Consider the following 20,836-nt stretch of genomic DNA (forward strand, 5'->3'; position numbering starts at 1 on the left):
TTTTTTTTTTTTTTTTTTTTACCATTTGCTTCTAAGATACTAATTGTAAGACTTCCTCACAACAACTACTGGAATGTAAAATTAGTAAAATCAATGTAGAAATCAAACATGAACTAGAAGAAAAAGGTCTAAACAAGGTATTGATCTGTGAGAATTGAGGGTCATATTTGAAGATCATGTTTTAGAACTCAAATAAATATTCAGCTTAGTTTCGTATTAATATCCATTGGGAATATGAGTGCTAGGTCTTATGAAGTTTTGAAATGTGCACACAGATCAAGCATTCTCTGAAACTTGATGAATATTTAAAAAGCTAGAGAACTAGAGCAGGTCAATTAAACAAATTTATATCAACATGCTATATATTGGAAAAATAGAATTATAGCTATACAGTGTAATATTCTAAATGTATGTAAAACTAAGATAATGAGTTTAATAAAAATAAAAAATGTAAGGAAAATGTGATTCTGTGATGATCTGGATACTTTTGGATACAGCAGGATTCAGGACATTTCTAGATTGTACATAATTTTTAATTTTCAAGACAATATTAGGGCAGATTTTGTTTAGATATTTTGTACCTGTCACTGCTATAGCATTGTCCATACTGCATTCTTGGTGGATATCAAATTCTCTAAATATGAGGCTGATTTATCCTCTCTGGGGATTTGTGACACAATAGCCAGTGTGTAACCATGACCTCAGATTTTGTGAGTCCTTCCTGAACCATTAATGTATGTCTCACGGTAGATCAACTAACAAAATACATTGTTTTTATTTAAGATGTTCACATAAACATATTTTGAAGCAGTCCTGGGACCAAATTTTCACAAAGTGGAGTCTTTCCAGGGACCTTAATTTCCATAAACATGTGTGATGTCAGTCATCAAGCTACATCATCCTCATCTGTATTTATCACACAAATTTATCACATACACAGTGGACATCAGATGAAGCTCCTCAGGAGAGAGTATCAATGATTGCTCCAGGGGTGAGGAAACACATGCAGAAAAGGAAACAAGAAGGCAGGTGTAGCGTCTCCCCGGGACACAGTGATAATAGTACATGGGGATATATTGGTACTTGTTTGATTGGCTCATCTGTTTGGCACTTCACAATCAGTACTGCCCGACTCAGAACACGGAAAATATGTTCATCTTGATTTTACTCTTCTTGCTTCTGAACATTCCACTTCTTGTGGCTGATTTTATTTATCCCAGGTGCTTTTGGAGAATGAAGCAAAATGAAGACAAGGATAGAAACCTGAAAAGAGAATGTGTCTTCGTGATTCAGGAAGTACAACGGCATGTGGAGAGAGAGTATTTCAGTCATATTATGGATATACAGGAAGTGCTTTTGTGTTTTCCATGTAAAGTCATCATGAATGGTTCCCAAGACTACTGAGGATGAGGAGGAAAGCAAATCTGAGTCTTTTTACTGTGTCTTCAGCCTGCAAAACAAGAAAGAACTCCAAATATTATTAGAGATTTAATGCTATATTACCATTTTAAATTGACACAGTATTTTTTCCATCAGCCTCAAACTTACTAGGATAAAAACTTAGCAATAAAACAAATCTGGACCTTTATCTGCCACAAAAATTCCTCTCCTAGACAGTTTCCATTTCACTGTTGCCAATGTTATCTTATCAAAAGAATATCCATAAATTTTCTATGACGTTATGCTAGGTGTTTAGTCAAAGGGCCAGAGAGCCTGTAGATGGTCCTTCCACCACAGTGCAGTTTCGAGTGCATGTGCTGGGGCCATTAATATTAGAGACACACCTAGCAGTGCAGAGATTTTATAAAGACATTCAGTTAATTTCTTAAATTTCCTTCATGTAGTCCCCATTTATGTACTAATGCTACATCAAAAATTGAGCTACAATATCTGTCCACTGTGAAATTTATATTTTGATCTGTACAAATTCACTGGCTTTAATTATGTACAAAGTCCAGTTTTTACTCTCTCTTTAGAATATGGAAGCAATGTACAGACTCCAAGGCATATGTTTGTGTTTTCTGCAAAATGATGTTATTACTAAAACTGATAACATCTCATTTATGAGAGACAACCTTTCATGAACATTTCAAGGTATAATGAACTTCCAGCTTCTTTTGTCATCTCAACCACATTACACAGATAATTTCAATCTTTATGGGGTAGGGACAATGCAATCCAGTACAGGATTGTCCTTTTATTGACTGCAAATGGTATCTGTAAATTGCTATCAATTACAAACCCTGTAACCTTTTACAGAACACATACCGAAAACCGCAAGCATGCTCTGGCTTTGGCTTTTTCCATAGATGAAATCAACAGGAACCCTGATCTTTTGCCAAATATGTCTCTATTATTTGAATTCTCAGAATACAATTGTTATTCAGAGTCTGAATTTAGCAGTCTCTTTCATTTGAGTTTACAACATCATGATATTTTCCCTAATTTTATCTGTAAAGAATTCACCAAGTGTGCAGTGGCACTTACAATACTGAATTGGACAACAACTGTGACACTTCATACAATCCTAAACAACTTCGTGCTTGACCAGGTAAGTTTTCATGTTTGTGTGTGTGTGTGTGTGTGTGTGTGTGTGTGTGTGTGTGTGTATTGAGGCAGGGTGGGAATTCAATCATGAAATCTGTTGTTGCCAGCATGACCTTACTATGCCAGAGCAAATCTAAGTAGTTCAAGTAATTCACAGACTTGATGAGGCTTCCACATGTTCTCTTGTGAAATATAGATGAAGGAGAAAATAATACTTAGCTAAGATTTCTAGAACTGTGCAGAGAATGAGTTTACAAGTTCTAAGAATTCATTATACCTCATGCTGCGTCCTGTGTTCTAGTTCCTTCATCTTACTTCTGGACCCTTTCATCCTATGTTGAGTGATCATGAAAAATTTCCCCATCTATATCAGATGGCTTCTGACCACACATCTCTAGGACTTGCCCTGGTATCCTTCATTATTCATTTCAATTGGAACTGGATAGGGTTGGCCATCTTAGACAATGATCAAGGTATCCAATTTCTCTCCTATTTGAGAAAAGAGATGGAAAAAATACAGTCTGCTTTGCCTTTGTCAACATGATTCCAGTCAACATGAATTTATACATGTCAAGAGCTGAAGTGTATTACAACCAAATCATGACATCATCCACAAATGTTGTTGTCATTTATGGTGACACAGACAGTACTTTAGCTGTGAGCTTCAGAATGTGGGAGTCTCTAGGTATACAAAGAATATGGGTCACCACCTCACAGTGGGATGTCAGTCCTAGTAAGAAAGACTTTACATTTGGTAATGAATATGGGACCTTTGCTTTTGGACACCATCATAGTGAGATTTCTGGTTTTAAAATTTTTATCCAGACATTGAACTCTTTCAAATACTCAGATGAAGATCTGATAAAGCTGGAATGGATGCACTTTAACTGTGAAACCTCAGCCTCTAAATGTAAGACACTGAAGAACTGTTCGTCCAATCACTCATTGGAATGGTTAATGGTACATACTTTTGACATGGCCTTTATTGAAAGGAGTTATGACATATACAATGCTGTGTATTCTTTTGCCCATGCACTCCATGAGAAGACTTTTCAAAAGTTTGATAATCTGCCCAAGGGCAATGGGAATGAACACAATTATAGCTGCAAGAAGGTAATATTTCTACTGTTAGATGATGTTACTGTTATCAATGTTATAGTTTTAAGAGACTATTAGATACCCAAACCAAGGGTGCTAGAAAATATTTTCCAAAATACAAAGAATTTTTATTGAGCAAGTAAGTCTTAATATTAGTATAGAACTCTATAGAGTCGAAGGAATAATCTGTCCATGTAACCCTTCAATTTTCTTACAAATTACCTAAATATCATCATACATGTTCTAATACAGAAAATATACTGAGCCCATCCTCATGAGTCCACTCAATGATTTTTCATTGTTCATTAATTCTCAAGCACATTATAATCCACCCCCCTCTGCCTCCCAGAGTGCTGGGATTACAGGTGTGCACCACCACCACCCGGCACTCTGAGAGTATTAACACAGAATATCATGTTAGAATTCAGTTCATCATATTCATGTGTGTTCATGTGTGTGAATATATATTTCTCACTGCATATTTGTATGTTTTTGTTTCTGCATATCTGTGTGTATATCTGTATCTGTGTCTATAACTAGATATAGATGATAGATATAGCTTAGATATAGATATAGATTCGATGAAAGAGAGAGAGAGAGGGAGGGAGAGAGAGAGAGAGAGAGAGAGAGAGAGAGAGAGAGAGAGAGAGATGGGTTATTTATAGACACTTTTGCCAATCTGCCTATCTATCTATTTATGGCAGTTAACATAAATTTGTTTTAATTTATTTCTGTATGGTACATTTTGTCAATATATATATTACAATGTATAATTATCAATACATGTGTCTGCATGTGCCTGTGTTTTGTGTGTTTTGTGTATGTTCTTTCATTTTTTCTCTATGTATGAGAATGTAAATTTTTTCTGTGTGTCAGTGTCACTCTATGTGGGTGTCAGTACATGTCTATGTGAGCCTATGAATATTCCTCAGTGCATGTTTTTTTGTGTGTATGACTGAGTATGTATTTTGTGTGTATCTGGGTCTGTTTGATATTTTTGATGCATATTATGTCTCTATGTGTATCTAATTTTATGTGTGTGTTTGGACATGTATATGTATGTTTGTGCAAATAATTGTGTGTTTGTGCTATGTGTGTATCTCTATATGGATGCAAATCTCTCTTTTTCATGTGTCTGTATGATTCATATTGCAAATAGTTTGCTGTCTACATGTATGTTTGTGCTTGGTTGGTAATCTCTTAGAGAACTAAAATAACAGCAACATTATAATTTTGAATATCCCTTGACTTTAACTGAAATTTTCACCTGCATATTGTCAATAAAGTTACCTTTAAGATAATATAAGAACATATTTTCTTACTTTAAGGAAGAGACTATGCTATATATTATGCTGCCTGTCTTTCAGCTGTATTCCTCTCTGAGAAAGATCCACTTCACTAATCCTGTTGGGGACAGAGTGTATATGAACCGAAGAGACAAATTGCAAGAAGAGTATGACATTTTTTACATTTGGAATTTCCCACAGGGCCTTGGACTTAAAGTTAAAATAGGAATGTTTAGTCCCTATTTTCCAAATGGTCAACAGGTACATTTATCTGAAGATATGATAGAGTGGGCAAAAGGAAGTACACAGGTGGGTTCAGCCTAATCATACTAATTTAAATTGCACTGTCAAGTGTGTGCATCTAACATTCCTTGAAACTACTGAAATGAAATTGATTGCCACGTGTGAGACTAATCTGTAGCATCCTATACTATGTTTATTTTTTCATGTTTTATGTAACATTTTAGTAATTCATTGAGGATTCCCAAAATGAATATTTGTGTCTTATCAGAACCTGTATCATTCCTTTAATACTAAATAAACTGTTTTAGAAAACAATTTTATATTATTTCCAGTATAGTTAGCAATAGTCTATTAGTCCAATTATTACTATTATTGAGTGAGGTCCAATCTTATGATAAACCCTTTCAAAGGGTGTTTAAAGACTCTGTTTCTTTGTAAAGACAGAGTAAATTCTTCATAACCAAGTCACCAATTTTTATTATGTAATTTTTAAGCCTGTTTAAAAACTAGTCCTAATTTTCTCATGCCTCTAGCTAACCATACATTAACATTTTATGACAAATTTAGATACCTTATGAACTATACCTTGTCTTTTTCTGTTTCTTTTTCTGTTGGAATGGGTGTTTTGTTTGCATGTATATCTGTGCAATTCCTGCATGTGTAGTATATATATGAATAGCTGAAGAGTTCTTTGAACCTCAGAGCATTTGCAAGAGCTTCATGCCACTCAGCGGGTGCTTGAAATGAAACGTGGGTCCTCCTCTTGAGTAACAGTTGTTCTTGAGAATTTAGCCATGTCTCCAGTCCTGAATCCTAACTGTTAAAAGATAATGCTCTCTAAAGGAAACTTGTCTGGCCCCATTGATTCTTGCATAACTCATTCAAATAAAGAAGTTTGTACAAGTTGCATTCTCTATATGAGGACAAATTGGTAGTAATAAAAATTTGCTTTTGAGAAAATTTGAAAATTAAATATCTCATATGCATGCTAGGTATAACAGGTATGAAATCTGATGTGATTAGTTTTAGTGTGTCATATTCAAACTGCCCAGTTTCATTTGAAGTAATATCTCATGTTGCTCTGCTAGTAGGAAATTTAAAGTTACTGTTCTTCCTCAATGTGATTAAGAATGACATTCTTTGGGAAAAGAACAAAAGAGCTGAAAATGAAGTTATAGAACGGGTACTATTTAGAGGATAGCATTGAAATTTCACATGTGTTCTAACCAGACCTCACATGAGCCTTATAAACACATCCCCTGGAAGAATATAGATTCTATAGAATATAGAACACAAACTGTGTTCGACTTATATATATTCTAATCTCAGTGTGGAATCTAATAAAACTGTGAAGACATTAAGGAAATATTCCAAACATTGGAATCATAGATTTAAATGAAAGTATGTTCAATGATATACTAAACAGGAATCAAAGAATGATTATAAGATTGGTTAAAAAAATTCAAAGAAGTCAATGATCACCTCTGACTGAATGCAATGAAACTGCTAAATCTTTAATCACTGAGATACTGAGATATGACAAAGGGATTCCAGTAAATTATAAATTAATGAAAGAATTTCAAACTATTATATATAAAGGAAAAACAGAGTAAACCAAATGAATATCTCAGTGAAAAGTCTCACAAATGGCCTTCAGGGAATGTGTACTGGGGCGAATTAGAGAGTAGCAGGGAGCAGGGAAGGAACTGCTGGCAATCAGTGACAGGACGGATGCCAAGGGCAGGAAGGGTTCTGAGAAGTCAGAGATTAAGAGTGAAGGAAGAAGATGTGGAGAACCAAGCATGCGCATTGGGGACAAGAAGGACTGGCTTGAATGCAGGGGAGGCCAGGAGATTGGTATGTGAAGTGACTTATTCCCATTATGCCCCTGAGCATCGCTTAGCTCATCTAGAGCTGGCCAGCTCCAACCCTACTCGGGCCTGGCCTGGGTCAGGTGTCTATCCCATTGTCCTGCAATGGCTGGGACAGAGTGGGGTATGTTTCCTTTTGGTTGGTGCTGCATGCAATTCATATGTACAAGAGAACAATATAACAAAACAAAACAATTTACAACCACAAAACCCAGCACTAATGTTGAAAAACCTTGCTAGATGTAGCTGATGCAAAGGTAGGCTTAGGTAACACTGTAGCTATCCTATTGACTCGTCTTAGTCCTATTCACACAATGCCACACGTTTAAATTGTAATAGAAGTCATCTTTTCTGCCTGGGACAGGGCACCCTCTCTCCTTATCTCCTGTGTTGAGGAGGTAGAATGAAGTACAGATAGAGTAGCAAGCCCAGCCCCACCCTTACCGTTCTGAGGCTAGCCACAGCATGGGTAACCTTTTGTGGACTTAGATCACATGGCTGGGGCCAGGGTCAGCACAGGCCCAAGACTGGGCTTCATGGTTTTATTTTTATTTTTTATTTTCTGTGTGTCTTGTCTGACTGACTGACTGACTTGTCTTTGTCTGCTGCCCTCTAGTGTTAAGTGGCAGTCTGGAGGAGTCTCCCAGTTCCCCAGCTTTTCCCAAGTCCTTCCCTCTGTCAACAGCCATCCCTCTGGCCCAGGCAGAGTTGGTCTCAGGCTGATAGAGGCCTAGAATGGCCTGGTCCCACATTCTAACCTCGTCCTCGGGATACCAGTGTTGCCCTCTTCCCATTTTAAACAAAATACCCTTGTTTGTAATTCCTTAGACACTTGAGAATAAAACACTTCCTTTTTTTTTTTCTGAAAAAAAAAGGTATAAAATTCAGAGTATAACAAAGATAGAATAACTAGAAAAATGAAACTCATAGGTGAATAAGGAAATATGATTAAAAGATCAAATTTAAAACCAATGAGAACAAGACAAAGAAAAAGTCATTCTAAGTATCAACTGTATATCCATTATATTGCAACTGCACGTATCCAAAATAATGTGGGAAAAGTAGACATCTGACTAGTAGAAGGATATAAATAGCAACTTTGAAATAGCAAATACTGAGCTTTTGAAATTAAATAGTCCTTGACAAATTTTACTTAAAATTTATTGTGGAACAAGGAACAGATATGAAAGCTGCAGGAGAGAACGCCCAGTTATAGAAAGTCTCTCTCTTGTCAAGAGCAGGTTCCAAGAGCTTCAACCATTTTTAAATGTATCTTGCTCATTCATTCATTAACTTTGCATATTACACACCCTCTTATACTCCTATTCCTTCTTCTATCCTTCCCCTCCCTCACATCCACTACTCCTTTATTCTTCAGAAAAGGGAAGCGCCCACCCCATAGCAACATGCTTTGGCATATCATGTTGTACAACAATTAGGCATGTTCTCTTACTGGGGACAAGGAAGCAGCTCAGTAGGGGTAAAGTATCTCAAAAAAAGGCAACAAAGTAAGATATGGACCCTGGTACTGCTCTTAGAAAATCTACCTAAAGACCAAGCTGCACAATGGTTTAAAATGTTTAGAGTGCCTAGGTCAGTCTTGTGCATTATTTGTGGAAGTAGGTTCAGTCTCTGTGAGCTCTTATGGCAGATTAGTTGATTATGTAGGTTTTCTTGTGGTTTCCTGGACCTCTCTTACTCCCACAATCCTTCTTTCCCCTTTCCCCTCTTGTTCAGGATTCCCCAAGCTCAACCTATTGTTTGGGTGTTGATCTGCTCATCTGCTTTCTTCAATTCCGGGGTGATGCCTCTCTCATCATGGGTGTGTTAGGCTCTTGCCTTCAACTATAACAGAATATTTTTGCCAGCATCAGTGGTAAGCTTTCTCTCATGGGATGCCTCTCAAGCTGGACCAATCATTGGTTATCTATCCTATCATTCTCTGCTCTTTCTTTGTTCCCACACAGCCTTAGGCAGGATAAAGTGTATGTCATAGGTTTTGTGGATGTCATGTTTGCTCAGTCCCTACCCTTGAAATTTTGATTGGTTCTTGGAAATGGACATTACAGGCTCCCTATCTCCCTTTGCTAGGAGAATTAGAAAAAGTCAAAGAATTTCTATTGCCATAGCTTTGTAACATGATTCACACATGTCACCCCCATATTAAATGTCTCAGCAAATATTCTTTACTCTATGCTTACCCTTTCATTCCCTTCTCTTTGCTTCCCCATCCGACTCTTTTTTTATTCGATATACTTTTATTTACATTTCAAATAATTTCCCCCCCTTTTAGCCCCCCACTGACCAAAAGTCACATAAGCCCCCTTCCCTCCCCCTGTTCTCCCACCCACCCCTTCCCACTTCCCTGTTCTGGTTTTGCCTTATATTGCTACACTGGGTCTTTCCAGAACCAGGGGCCACTCCTCTGTTCTTCTTGTACCTCATTTGATGTGTGGATTATGTCCTGGGTATTCAGAGTTTCTAGGCTAATATCCACTTATTAGTGAGTGCATACCATGATTGATCTTTTGAGACTGGGTTACCTCACTTAGTATGATGTTCTCCAGCTCCATCCATTTGCCTAAGAATTTCATGAATTCATTGTTTCTAATGGCTGACTAGTACTCTACTGTGTATATATATGCCATATTTTTTTGTATCTATTCTTCGGTTGAGGGATACCTGGGTTCTTTCCAGATTCTGGCTATTATCAATAGGGCTGCTATGAACATAGTGGAAAATATATCCTTATTACATGCTGGGGAATCCTCTGGGTATATGCCCAGGAGTGGTATAGTAGGATCTTTTGGAAGTGATATGCCCAGTTTTCTGAGGAACTGCCAGACTGATTTCCAGAGTGGTTGTACCAATTTGCAACCCCACCAGCAGTGGAGGAGTGTTCCTCTTTCTCCACATCCTCGCCAACACCTATTGTCTCCTGAGTTTTTAATCTTAGCCATTCTGACTGGTGTAAAGTGAAATCTCAGGGTTGTTTTGATTTGCATTTCCCTGATGACTAGTGAAGTTGAGCATTTTTAAAGATGTTTCTCCGCCATCCGAAGTTCTTCAGGTGAAAATTCTTTGTTTAACTCTGTACCCCATTTTTAATAGGGTTATTTGGCTTTCTGGGGTCCAACATCTTGAGAATTTTGTATATATTGGATATTAGCCCTCTATCTGATGTAGGGTTGGTGAAGATCTTTTCCCAATTTGTTGGTTGCCGATTTGTCCTGTTGATGGTGTCCTTTGCTTTACAGAAACTTTGTAATTTTATGAGGTCCCATTTGTCAATTCTTGATCTTAGAGCATAGGCTATTGGTTTTCTATTCAGGAACTTTCCCCCTGTACCAATGTCCTCAAGGGCTTTCCATAGTTTCTTTTCTATTAGCTTCAGAGTGTCTGGCTTTATGTGGAGGTCCTTGATCCATTTGGAATGGAGCTTAGTACAAGGAGACAAGGATGGATCAATTCGCATTCTTCTGCATGCTGACCTCTAGTTGAACCAGCACCATTTGTTGAAAAGGCTATCTTTTTTCCATTGGATGTTTTCAACCGCTTTATCAAGGATCAAGTGGCCATAGGTGTGTGGGTTTATTTCTGGATCTTCAATCCTGTTCCATTGATCTGCCTGCCTGTCACTGTACCAATACCATGCAGTTTTTAACACTATTTCTCTATAGTATTGCTTGAGGTCAGGAATACTGATTCCCCCAGAATTTCTTTTGTTGTTGAGAATAGTTTTAGCTATCCTGGGTATTTTGTTATTCCAGATGAATTTGAGAATTGCTCTTTCTAACTCTATGAAGAATTGAGTTGGGGTTTTGATGGGTATTGCGTTGAATCTGTATATTGCTTTTAGCAAAATGGCCATTTTTACTATATTAATCCTGCCAATACATGATCTTTGGAGGTTTTTCCATATTTTGAGGGCTTTTTCTATTTCCTTCTTCAGAGTCTTGAAGTTCTTGTCATACAGATCTTTCACATATTTTGGAAGAGTCACCCCAAGTTACTTTATACTGTTTGTGGCGATTTTGAAGGGTGTCATTTCCCTAATTTCTTTCTCAGCCTGCTTATCCTTTGAGTATAGGAAGGCTACTGATTTGCTTGAGTTTATTTTATAACCTGCCACTTTGCTGAAGTTGTTTATCAGCTGTATGAGTTCTCTAGTGTAGTTCTTTGGGTCACTTAGGTAGACTATCATATCATCTGCAAATAATGATAGTTTGATTTCTTCCTTTCCAATTTGTATCTCTTTGACCTCCTCATGTTGTCTAATTGCCCAAGCTAGTACCTCAAGTACAATATTGAAAAGATAAGGTGAAAGGGGGCAGTCCTGTCTAGTCCCTGATTTTAGTGGGATTGCTTCAAGTTTCTCTCCGTTTAGTTTGATGCTTGCTACTGGTTTGCTGTATATTGCTTTTACTATGTTTAGGTATGGGCCTTGAATTCCTGTTCTTTCCAAGACTTTAAGCATGAAAGGATGGTGAATTTTGTCAAATGCTTTTTCAGCATCCAATGAAATGACCATGTGGCTTTTTTTGCCCCAGATTGTCTGTGTGAACCAGTCGGTGCCTGTTTGCTCCTTCAGGCAGTGCTGAGGGTGTATGCTGCGGGACATTTTCTGAGTGCTGGTCACTCTGCTGGGCAGCCGATCTCCAAACCGGGTTGGTGTGCACAAGGCTAGCCTAGCTGCTGAGGCCCTGAGTCTAGGCAAAAGCCTGGCAAGCTAAGGTCCGAGCAAAGTTCCCCTCAGGCTATTACTGTTAATTGGTTCTGTCAGGTGGCTAGGATGGCGGTGTGCACGCGCCCTGAAAGTGCAGGGAGAGTCTGCTAGGCTAACAACTTCCTGGCTGGGTTGGCACACAGATGGCCCACTGAGCAGCCCAGGGCCTGGGGGCAATCCAAGGCCTGTCTGGCTTAGACCCCAGCTATGTTGTCCTTGGGCTATGACTCTTAGCTGACTTTGCCTGCTAGAGCTCTCTGGCGTCCCATAGTCAAAATGGAGGCATGCGTGCCAGGCCGGGCAAACAACCTCCTGGCCAGGTTGGCACACCAATGGCTCCCTGAACAGCCCAGGGCCTGGGTGCAGGCCAACACCTGTCGAGCTTAGACCCCCAGCGATGTTGTCCTCGGGTTATATTTGCGTACCTCAGTCTGTCTGATTTCTCTGGTGCCTGAGATCCAAGATGGCCGAGAGTCTTTAGTAACTGACTGGCTGGAGGCAGAGTTCTGATGTGATGTGCTCAGTTCTTGGGTGCAGGTAGACCCCTGGCAGTTTGCACCCCCAGAGATCTAAAGCTCAGGGTGATACAGTACCTATGCTCTTCTGCTCTGGCAAGCAGTGAATATGGCCGTGGAGATTCTCTCCCTCTGCTGGTCTCCAGGCAGGACACAGGCCCCATGCCTGGAGGTCTGGCAGATGAACCTCCTATGTGCTCAGATCCTGAGAGCAGGCAGACCCCTGGCAGTTTGCACCCCCAGAGTTCTAAAGCTCGGGGTGATACAGTACCTAGTGAAGCTCTTCTGCCCCAGCAGGCTGCGAATATGGCCACAGGATTCTCTCCCTCTGCTGGACTCCCTCCCCATCAGACTCTTTCAGTGCAAAATGCCATTCACTCATGATGTTGATTCTATTTCCCCTTTTCACGGGAATACATTGGGTTCACCTTGTGTCATCTTTTTTTGCTTAGCTTTTTTGTTAGGTTTAGGGATTTTAGCACACAATTTACATTCTTAAATGGGAAGAATAAAAATTATGTCTTTCAAAAATTAAGAGATGTAATTGCTGCTCAAGTTACAATATCCAGTAAGTTTATTCCTTATAATAAATGGATAAATAAACATTTTCATGGTGAACACAGTTGCAATTAGTCATGACTGATAAATGAGCACTAAAACAGACTTTAAAATAACTCCATCATATATAAAAGTAAGATGAGCACAAGAGGTCAAAATAGCATATAAACAACATTTTAATTCTTGAAAGAAAAACTGCTAAAAATATATCAAACATTAAAATAGCAACTACCAAACAATAATTAACAAACAATTTTAGTAATAATTGAGTGTTAGTGGTCATATTCTCTAATCAAGTATCACAGACAGTGAGCTTGGTTTATTTTGTAGTATAATATTTTTATTTATTCTTTCAGAATGTCACAGTTCTTCAATTTCTGCTTCTACATAACAATACCCTTCAAAAAATTAAAATGAAAGAGTTCACTTTCTGTTATGTATGTACTCAGTGGAGCATGGCAAACCTCTCAGTCCTTGCCCTACAAATAGAACTTAGATGTTCCCTCACAAAGTCCCTCCAGAAGCCCTCAGTTGTGGATATCTAACATCAGATCCTTTGCCATATATTTTAAGAGTTCTTTTTTTTTGCTTCCTGTTTAAGCTGCTTCTCTTTCTTAGATTATGGGGGAACGCTATGGGTGAGAATGGCAGTAGGGGTTGTTACATAAACTTTTCCTATGCCTCCTTCCCTATACAATCATTCAAATCACTACAAAACTAGTTTCCTAGCACTTTAAAAGCACAAAGGGCAAATATAATGGGTTTCCACATGGGTTATAGTGTTAGCTGAGAGAAAAATATGTGGCCTAATTGCAGTAGGGCTACAGGCACAGACAACGCCCTTTGACTTAGCACAGCCAATGTACATCAACATAGTTTCAGGCTGCAGTCCGGATCGTGAAAATTCTCAAGTCTTCAGTCAAAGCATGTACCATGAAAATCGACATAGACACTGAGGCAGTAGGACCATAGACCCAGACACAGTGATCAAGAGCAGAATGGATCCTGACATCCCCCTTGTCTCTTGGGACAGTAAAGTTCACTCAGATCAGTATGGCTCCATGTGACAGTAGAACCCATGGAGCACAACATGACTTAAAGTAACAACCCAGCCTTAAGGTATCCTCCTGGCCTTAGGCAGTATCACAGGTCATGGACATCAATAAAGATTGCATTGGCTTCAGGATCTCTGGCATACACATGCACATTGTGACAGCAGGAACCACATATATCTATAGAGGCATTGGTAAGAACACAAACCACAGATATTAGCAAATACTCTGGTGTCATATGCCTACAGGCCAAGACATGGACCTTGGTACTAGTAATGACCTCACCAGCACCATGTCTAAAGATAACAGCACAGGATATTCACATCAATATGGCTATTGGGAGAAGGCTTGATGCCCCAGAGAAGGGAGGAGCTAGAAGGGTGAGGCAGTAGTGGGAGGGTAAATGGAGGAGTACTATCTTAGAGAGAAAGGGGAAGGGGATGTGGAGCAGGGTTCCTGGAGGGTAGACTAGGACAGGGAATAATATGTAAAATTTAAATAAATAAAATGAATAATAACAAAAAGAATGGTCAACCATTTTTAGCCCCTGGAGGGGTATAAAAACTCCATTATATACATGACCAGAGCACATCTGTAAAAATGGGAGAAGGGCAACATAATGAAGTAGAACAGAAGAAAGGTAATTTGATTTCTAACTCGTTGATCATTATGGACATGCCTAAAATAATTCTTAACTAAACATCTACCAACAGATGCCAACAATACAATTAAATATCAGTCCCTGTATGCAAAGGACTTCATTCCATGAATGCAAGTATAGGTCATCGTATGAATATCAGTTGCATGTAAAACATTACATAATTACACTAAATGATAGAACTATATTTTATGCAAAAATAAACAGAAAGTGCTCTTAACAGAGTCTACCATCATTTCAGAATTAAAAAAATAAACAAAAATCTGACAATCTAGGAGAATATATGTTGCAATACTGAAGATTTCTATGCCAAACCTATTTATGATACAATACTACATGGACAGAAGAATTAAAGAATCTCATTATAATCAGAAATGATACCAATATTTTGTAGTGGCACATACATGTCTTTAACCTACATCTTTTGAATTATGAGTCAGGAGTATCTCTCTGCATTTGTGGTCAGTCAGACTTTTACAATGACTCTAATCAAACCCAGGCTGAAGTGGATACTCTGCCTTAAATGAAATGAGCCAAATATGGACAAGGAAATGCATGTTTAGAACTCATCCTAAAAATAGTCTTTAAAATCTTAGTTAATGTGAAAATGAATAATAAAAACTAAATACAGTAAAAGAAGGAAAATCTTGTGCCCTGATCTATAAAGGAAGTTGAGATTTACTGCAAAAGAATGCCTGTTTTCAACAAAACAAAAAAAGGAAGAGTGTTGGTTAACCATATTGCTGGAGAACATGAGATGACTCTGTGATAGCAATCAAAACCTAACAAAAACAAAGGATGCAAATTCAGCATGCAGATATTAGAAAAATTCCAATGCAGCATATAGATACCCAATGCAAGATTCATTGTAAAGCCAACATTTTCTTAATTTCAGAAATACTTGAATTAACTTTAAGCAATCTAAATCATCCTCAGGTTTTCACACCATTTGCAGGCTCTGTAGTCTTTTTACCTCAGGAGAGACTCCATCTTCCTACTCACAGCAACTCAGCACCTGCTAACGGCAAATGCAATAGGACTGGTCATAGGCTGCTGTGTATATGCTTCCTCTTAGTTTGCTAAGTTTTGCTGTCCTAATGTTGATGAGGTTATTTTTGGTTATCTTATATTTGAGGCATTATTCCCCCTGTTTTGTATGGGCTTTACTCCTAATTTGTTACAATGGTGCTGCTATTAAACAGTAGCTATAAGCAAATTGAGCAGGAAAAGGTCAATTTGACTCATGGGTTACACTCAAGGGAAAAAAACTCATGAACCTGGATAATACAACTGAAACAGTCAAGAAACTCTGCTTACTGGCTTGTTCTGCATGGTCTGCAATATATCACTGGATACTGACAACACTGCTCCCAATAGGCTTAGCACTCCTACCTCAATTAACAATTTACTATATGCCTCACATATATGATGACAGACTAGTCTGATGGAGATAATTTCTCAATTATGATTCTCTGTGCCTTTACACAATTGGCAAGAATTAACTAGAAGAACCACCTTGAAACTTCTGTAGTGTTTTCACACATGATGCTAGCAGATTTTCTTCTTGAATTTCAAGGAGTTAGGAAACAATTCAACTTTTCCTCAATTTTTTCATATATTGATATGTCATCATATAGTGCACTAGGTAAAATTTGCTAACTTTGTTTGTATATATAAAATTACACATGCTAATATAATTATGGAAGGGATAAGTAAATCTCCTGTTAGCAGCATATGTCTACTTTTCATTAGATGCCAACTTCTGTGTGCAGTGCTAATTGTGGTCCTGGATTTAGAAAATTTTGGATGGATGGAATGGCAGAATGCTGTTTTTATTGCAAACCCTGCCCAGAAAAGGAAATTTCTAATGAGACAAGTGAGTATTTCCTACTTGAATGAGTTCTTCAAATGGATTATCATGCTTCCATATTGTAATGCTGAAGTAGGTTAAAATGAAAGTTTAAAAAATAAAATATATCTCTGTCTTAAGTTAGCCATTATAGGAATACAATGATTTAAATGTCCTTATTAAGAAAAAAAAGTAGAAATTGTCCTATATCTTTGACTCCTTGAAAATTTTGTAGATGGCATACTCTTAAATAATTAGTTTTGATAAGAGAACTAATGTACTCTACAAAGACCTTTTCTAGTATTTAATGTTCTATAAAATATATGTAGATCATGAATCTTTGAAGTATGCATTTATTTTGTCTTGATGTATATGATTTTACCTAAGTCTATGCTTACCTTGCATGTACAGAAGCACATGGAAGACAAAATACAGTGTGTGAGTATGGGTAAACAAATTCAAGGCCTCTCTAATATGAATGAAGAGGGCAATTAACACTTGTAAAATTATAAGATATTCAAATGAGTATTTTCTTCCTTTACAGGATATTTTGCATAACACAGAACATTCTTTTTTCAAAAGTTTGATGTTATTTGAAATTTAGAAGACTGAGATCACTCTAGACAAATGATATGAAAATATGAGGGGTTTTCTATCCATTACTGTTATACATAGTACCCGTTTAAATTTTTCCACAATAGAACATATTAATATTGTTTTGTTCTGAAAGTAATTAACCACAGATTTCAAATGGCATTGACACTAGCATAGCTCATGTTACTCTAATATCTATTTAATCAGGATGAACTAAATACAAATGGCAGGCATGAAGCTTTTCTGGTTCTTTTTGTGTCAACTTATATAACTGAAGTGATATCCTAAAAGGTCATTTATTGCTGGTAAGATATCTTAGCAGTTAAATCCTTTCCCACTGAGTATGATAGTATAGGTTTATCCCCAGAACCCATCAAATAGTAGGAGGTAACTAACATGTGATACTCATGCAATTCTACAGTAAACAGACACATAAGTAATTCAAGAAGGCTGTTGGGAGACACATGACATTGCCACTGTGAACCAAACTCAAGTATTCTCCAAAAAGCAATATATTATGCTCACAAGCAAGCTAAACTCCTAAGCCCTAAAGCAAATAAAATAATAATGGCTCTCCACAAATGCATTGTTCCATGTAAAAGATTTCTAACCTTGGAAGTACATTATCCCTTAATACACTCATTCAATGATTCAGTGCAATGGCATTCAGATTTCCTACTCACAAAATGGTGGGAATTACAGAGCTTTTCACCTTCAGCAATAGGCTTACTGCCTCTTTATGAAAAGGCCTAGGAATGTGGTATTATTACAGTTACAAGAGAACAAAACTTGGAATGATATTTTAAATTATTTTTGCAGTCACAATCATAAATATTATATCTGTAAAAATTTCAGGTCTCTCTCACTCTCATGCTTCCCCTGTATAAACCTAATAATTCTCAATACCTTTGGTTACTTTTATATGTAAACATACTCATAAATATACACATCTATGATAAATGATAAAAACAATACAGTAAAATAGACAAAAAACATTTGTCACCATCATTTCCATATTACCATTAAAAATGGAATACATTATTTCATGTAACAGTGGCTTTCAATGTGTTCTAACCAACCAAACTCATATATTGCAACACTCCTTCTATATGCCTAAATGAAATATCCCATCAGTAAAATTCCTAAAGCAGCAATAACAATATCTTCATTTCTCCATTAGATGTGGATTATTGTGTCCAGTGTCCAGAGGACAAATATGCTAACACAGAACAGAATCACTGCATTCCTAAGGCTGTTGTATTTCTCAGCTATGAAGAACCCTTGGGCATGGCACTTTCCTTAATCTCCTTGTGCTTCTCTGCATTCACAACTGTGGTTCTTGGGGTCTTTGTGAAGCACCACAGCACTCCCATTGTTAAGGCCAATAACAGAACTCTCACCTACATCTTGCTCATCTCACTCATCTTTTGTTTCCTCTGCCCCTTGCTCTTCATTGGTCATCCAAACTCAGCCACCTGCATCCTACAGCAAATCACATTTGGAATTGTATTCACTGTTTCTCTCTCCACTGTCTTGGCTAAAACAATTACTGTAGTTCTGGCATTCAAAATCACAGCCTCACAAAGAATGATGAAGTACTTTCTAATTTCAGGAGCATCTAACTACATCATTCCTGTCTGTACTCTCATCCAAGTTATTGTATGTGCAGTCTGGCTGGGAGCTTCTCCTCCTTCTGTTTATATTGATTCACAGTCTGAGCATGGCCACATCATCATTGTTTGCCATAAAGGTTCAGTCAATGCCTTTTACTGTGTTCTGGGATACTTGGCTACTCTGGCCTTTGGAAGCTTCACTCTGGCTTTCTTTGCCAGAAACCTTCCTGGTGCCTTTAATGAAGCCAAATCCATAACATTCAGCATGCTGGTGTTCTGCAGTGTCTGGGTCACTTTCATCCCTGTTTACCATAGCACCAAAGGCAAGGTCATGGTGGCTGTGGAAATCTTCTCCACTTTGGCCTCCAGTGCAGGGATGCTGGGTTGCATCTATGTTCCCAAATGTTACACAATATTGTTTAGACCAGATCGAAATTCTCTTGAAATGATCAGGGAGAAATCATCTTCACATGTTACATTTCATAAATTCTGAAAAATGTATACTTGGTTCATAATCAGCAAATATTGGATTGGATTGCCATACATATCTGGTTTTGGAATAACTTTCATTGTTTCCTCTAATGATATTGTCTAACAATACCATGCCTACTGATATTCCCAATGATTCTATAATCGTCCACCATGTTCTAAAACAATCTTCCTCTTTGACAGAAAGAGATAATAGAATCCTGATCAATTCTAAGAGTTATAGGAGTTCTTCTAGGAATATAGAGGAGAGAGCAATATTTTTCTAGGAGTAGAGAGGAGAGAGGAATATTTTTATCAAGTGGTTGTTAGAATATTTCCAAAGATGGATTGATCTCTGCAGATATAATAATCCCCTGCTCTTGTAGAGGAACTGATTCAATACTCAGACCCAGCAACTGCTGTTACCAAACAGATGTAACAATAGCTAAGAAGAACCAAATGTTCTCTTTTTGGCTGCATGAATGCTGAAGCCATTTATGCACATAATGAGACACACAAACTCAAACACATATACTCATGTGCACACATTTAAATTACTTAAAATTTAAAAATATATAGAAGAATGATACAAAAAATGTTACATTGGGAGTCTGATCTTCTTCAGTGTTCTTCTAAGGTGTCAGAATTACAGGAATCTACAGAGAAAGGATCATATATGAGTAGAGATGTCTGGATTTATATTCAGACACTTTACAGATAACTCAATTCTAATAATATCATCCAAGACATTCGTATGAAATTGTCAGGAAAAGCACAGGTTGTTGAAATAGTTTCTTCTATGTGTGTAATTGAGATGACTCTATTCACAAAGATCAGCTTTGTCAGCACAGATCAACCAAGGCAGGTAGCTGGTGAGGGGCAGTGCTGGGAGCCGCTGACATGGCTTGGTTGGTCCAGAAATTCACAGGAGTTGCTAGCTATGATATTCAGTATTTAGAGAAGGGAAAGTGGGGAGGGAGAAATCAAACATTCACAGACACATGCACACAAACATACACATTAACATGCACATTAGCACAAAAACACACAATGGTTGAAGCAAATGTAAGTTCTAACTACTTATATAAATACATCCAAATATATACACACAGAGACAGAGAGACAGACAAACACATACATGCTCACACATTTGATGGTTAGAGCCAAGCTCTTACATCAGTGTACTGGCTAGTTTCGTGTATCAACTTGACACAGGCTGGAGTTATCACAGAGAAAGGAGTTTCAGTTGGGAAAGTGCCTCCATGAGATCCAGTTGTGGGGGATTTTCTCAATTAGTGATCAAGTGGTGAGAGCCCCTTGTGGGAGGTACCACCTTTGGGCTGGTGCTCTTGGATTCTATAAGAGAGCAGGCTGAGTAAACCAGGGGAAGCAAGCCAGTAAGAAACATCCCTCCATGGCCTCTGCATCAGCTCTGCTTCCTGACCTGCTTGAGTTCCAGTCCTGACTTCCTTTAGTGATGAACTGCATCATGGAAGTGTAAACTCAATAAACCCTTTCCTGCCCAACTTGCTTCTTGGTCATGATGTTTGTGCAGGAATAGAAACCCTGACTAAGACAATCAGGTTCCAGGCATTTCACATAAACTCATATGTACACATATACACAAATGCACATATACAAATATACTTATAGTAGCAAGAGGATGGAACAAATTTTCAACAGGCAGGCTCCAAGCATTTCACACAGGAACATATATAGATATATGTGTAGATGCACATATATACATATGAGTGGATG

The 20,836-nt window shown here is 37.8% G+C and overlaps 1 pseudogene; it reads left to right on the forward strand.

Moving 5' to 3' along the window:
• The first annotated feature begins 1,149 nt into the window (after positions 1-1,149).
• On the forward strand, positions 1,150-19,103 carry LOC127673815 (vomeronasal type-2 receptor 116-like; annotated as a pseudogene).
• The last annotated feature ends 1,733 nt before the right edge of the window (positions 19,104-20,836 follow it).

This window comes from Apodemus sylvaticus, chromosome 23 (assembly GCF_947179515.1).
Source record: "Apodemus sylvaticus chromosome 23, mApoSyl1.1, whole genome shotgun sequence".
Classification (NCBI taxonomy): domain Eukaryota; kingdom Metazoa; phylum Chordata; class Mammalia; order Rodentia; family Muridae; genus Apodemus; species Apodemus sylvaticus.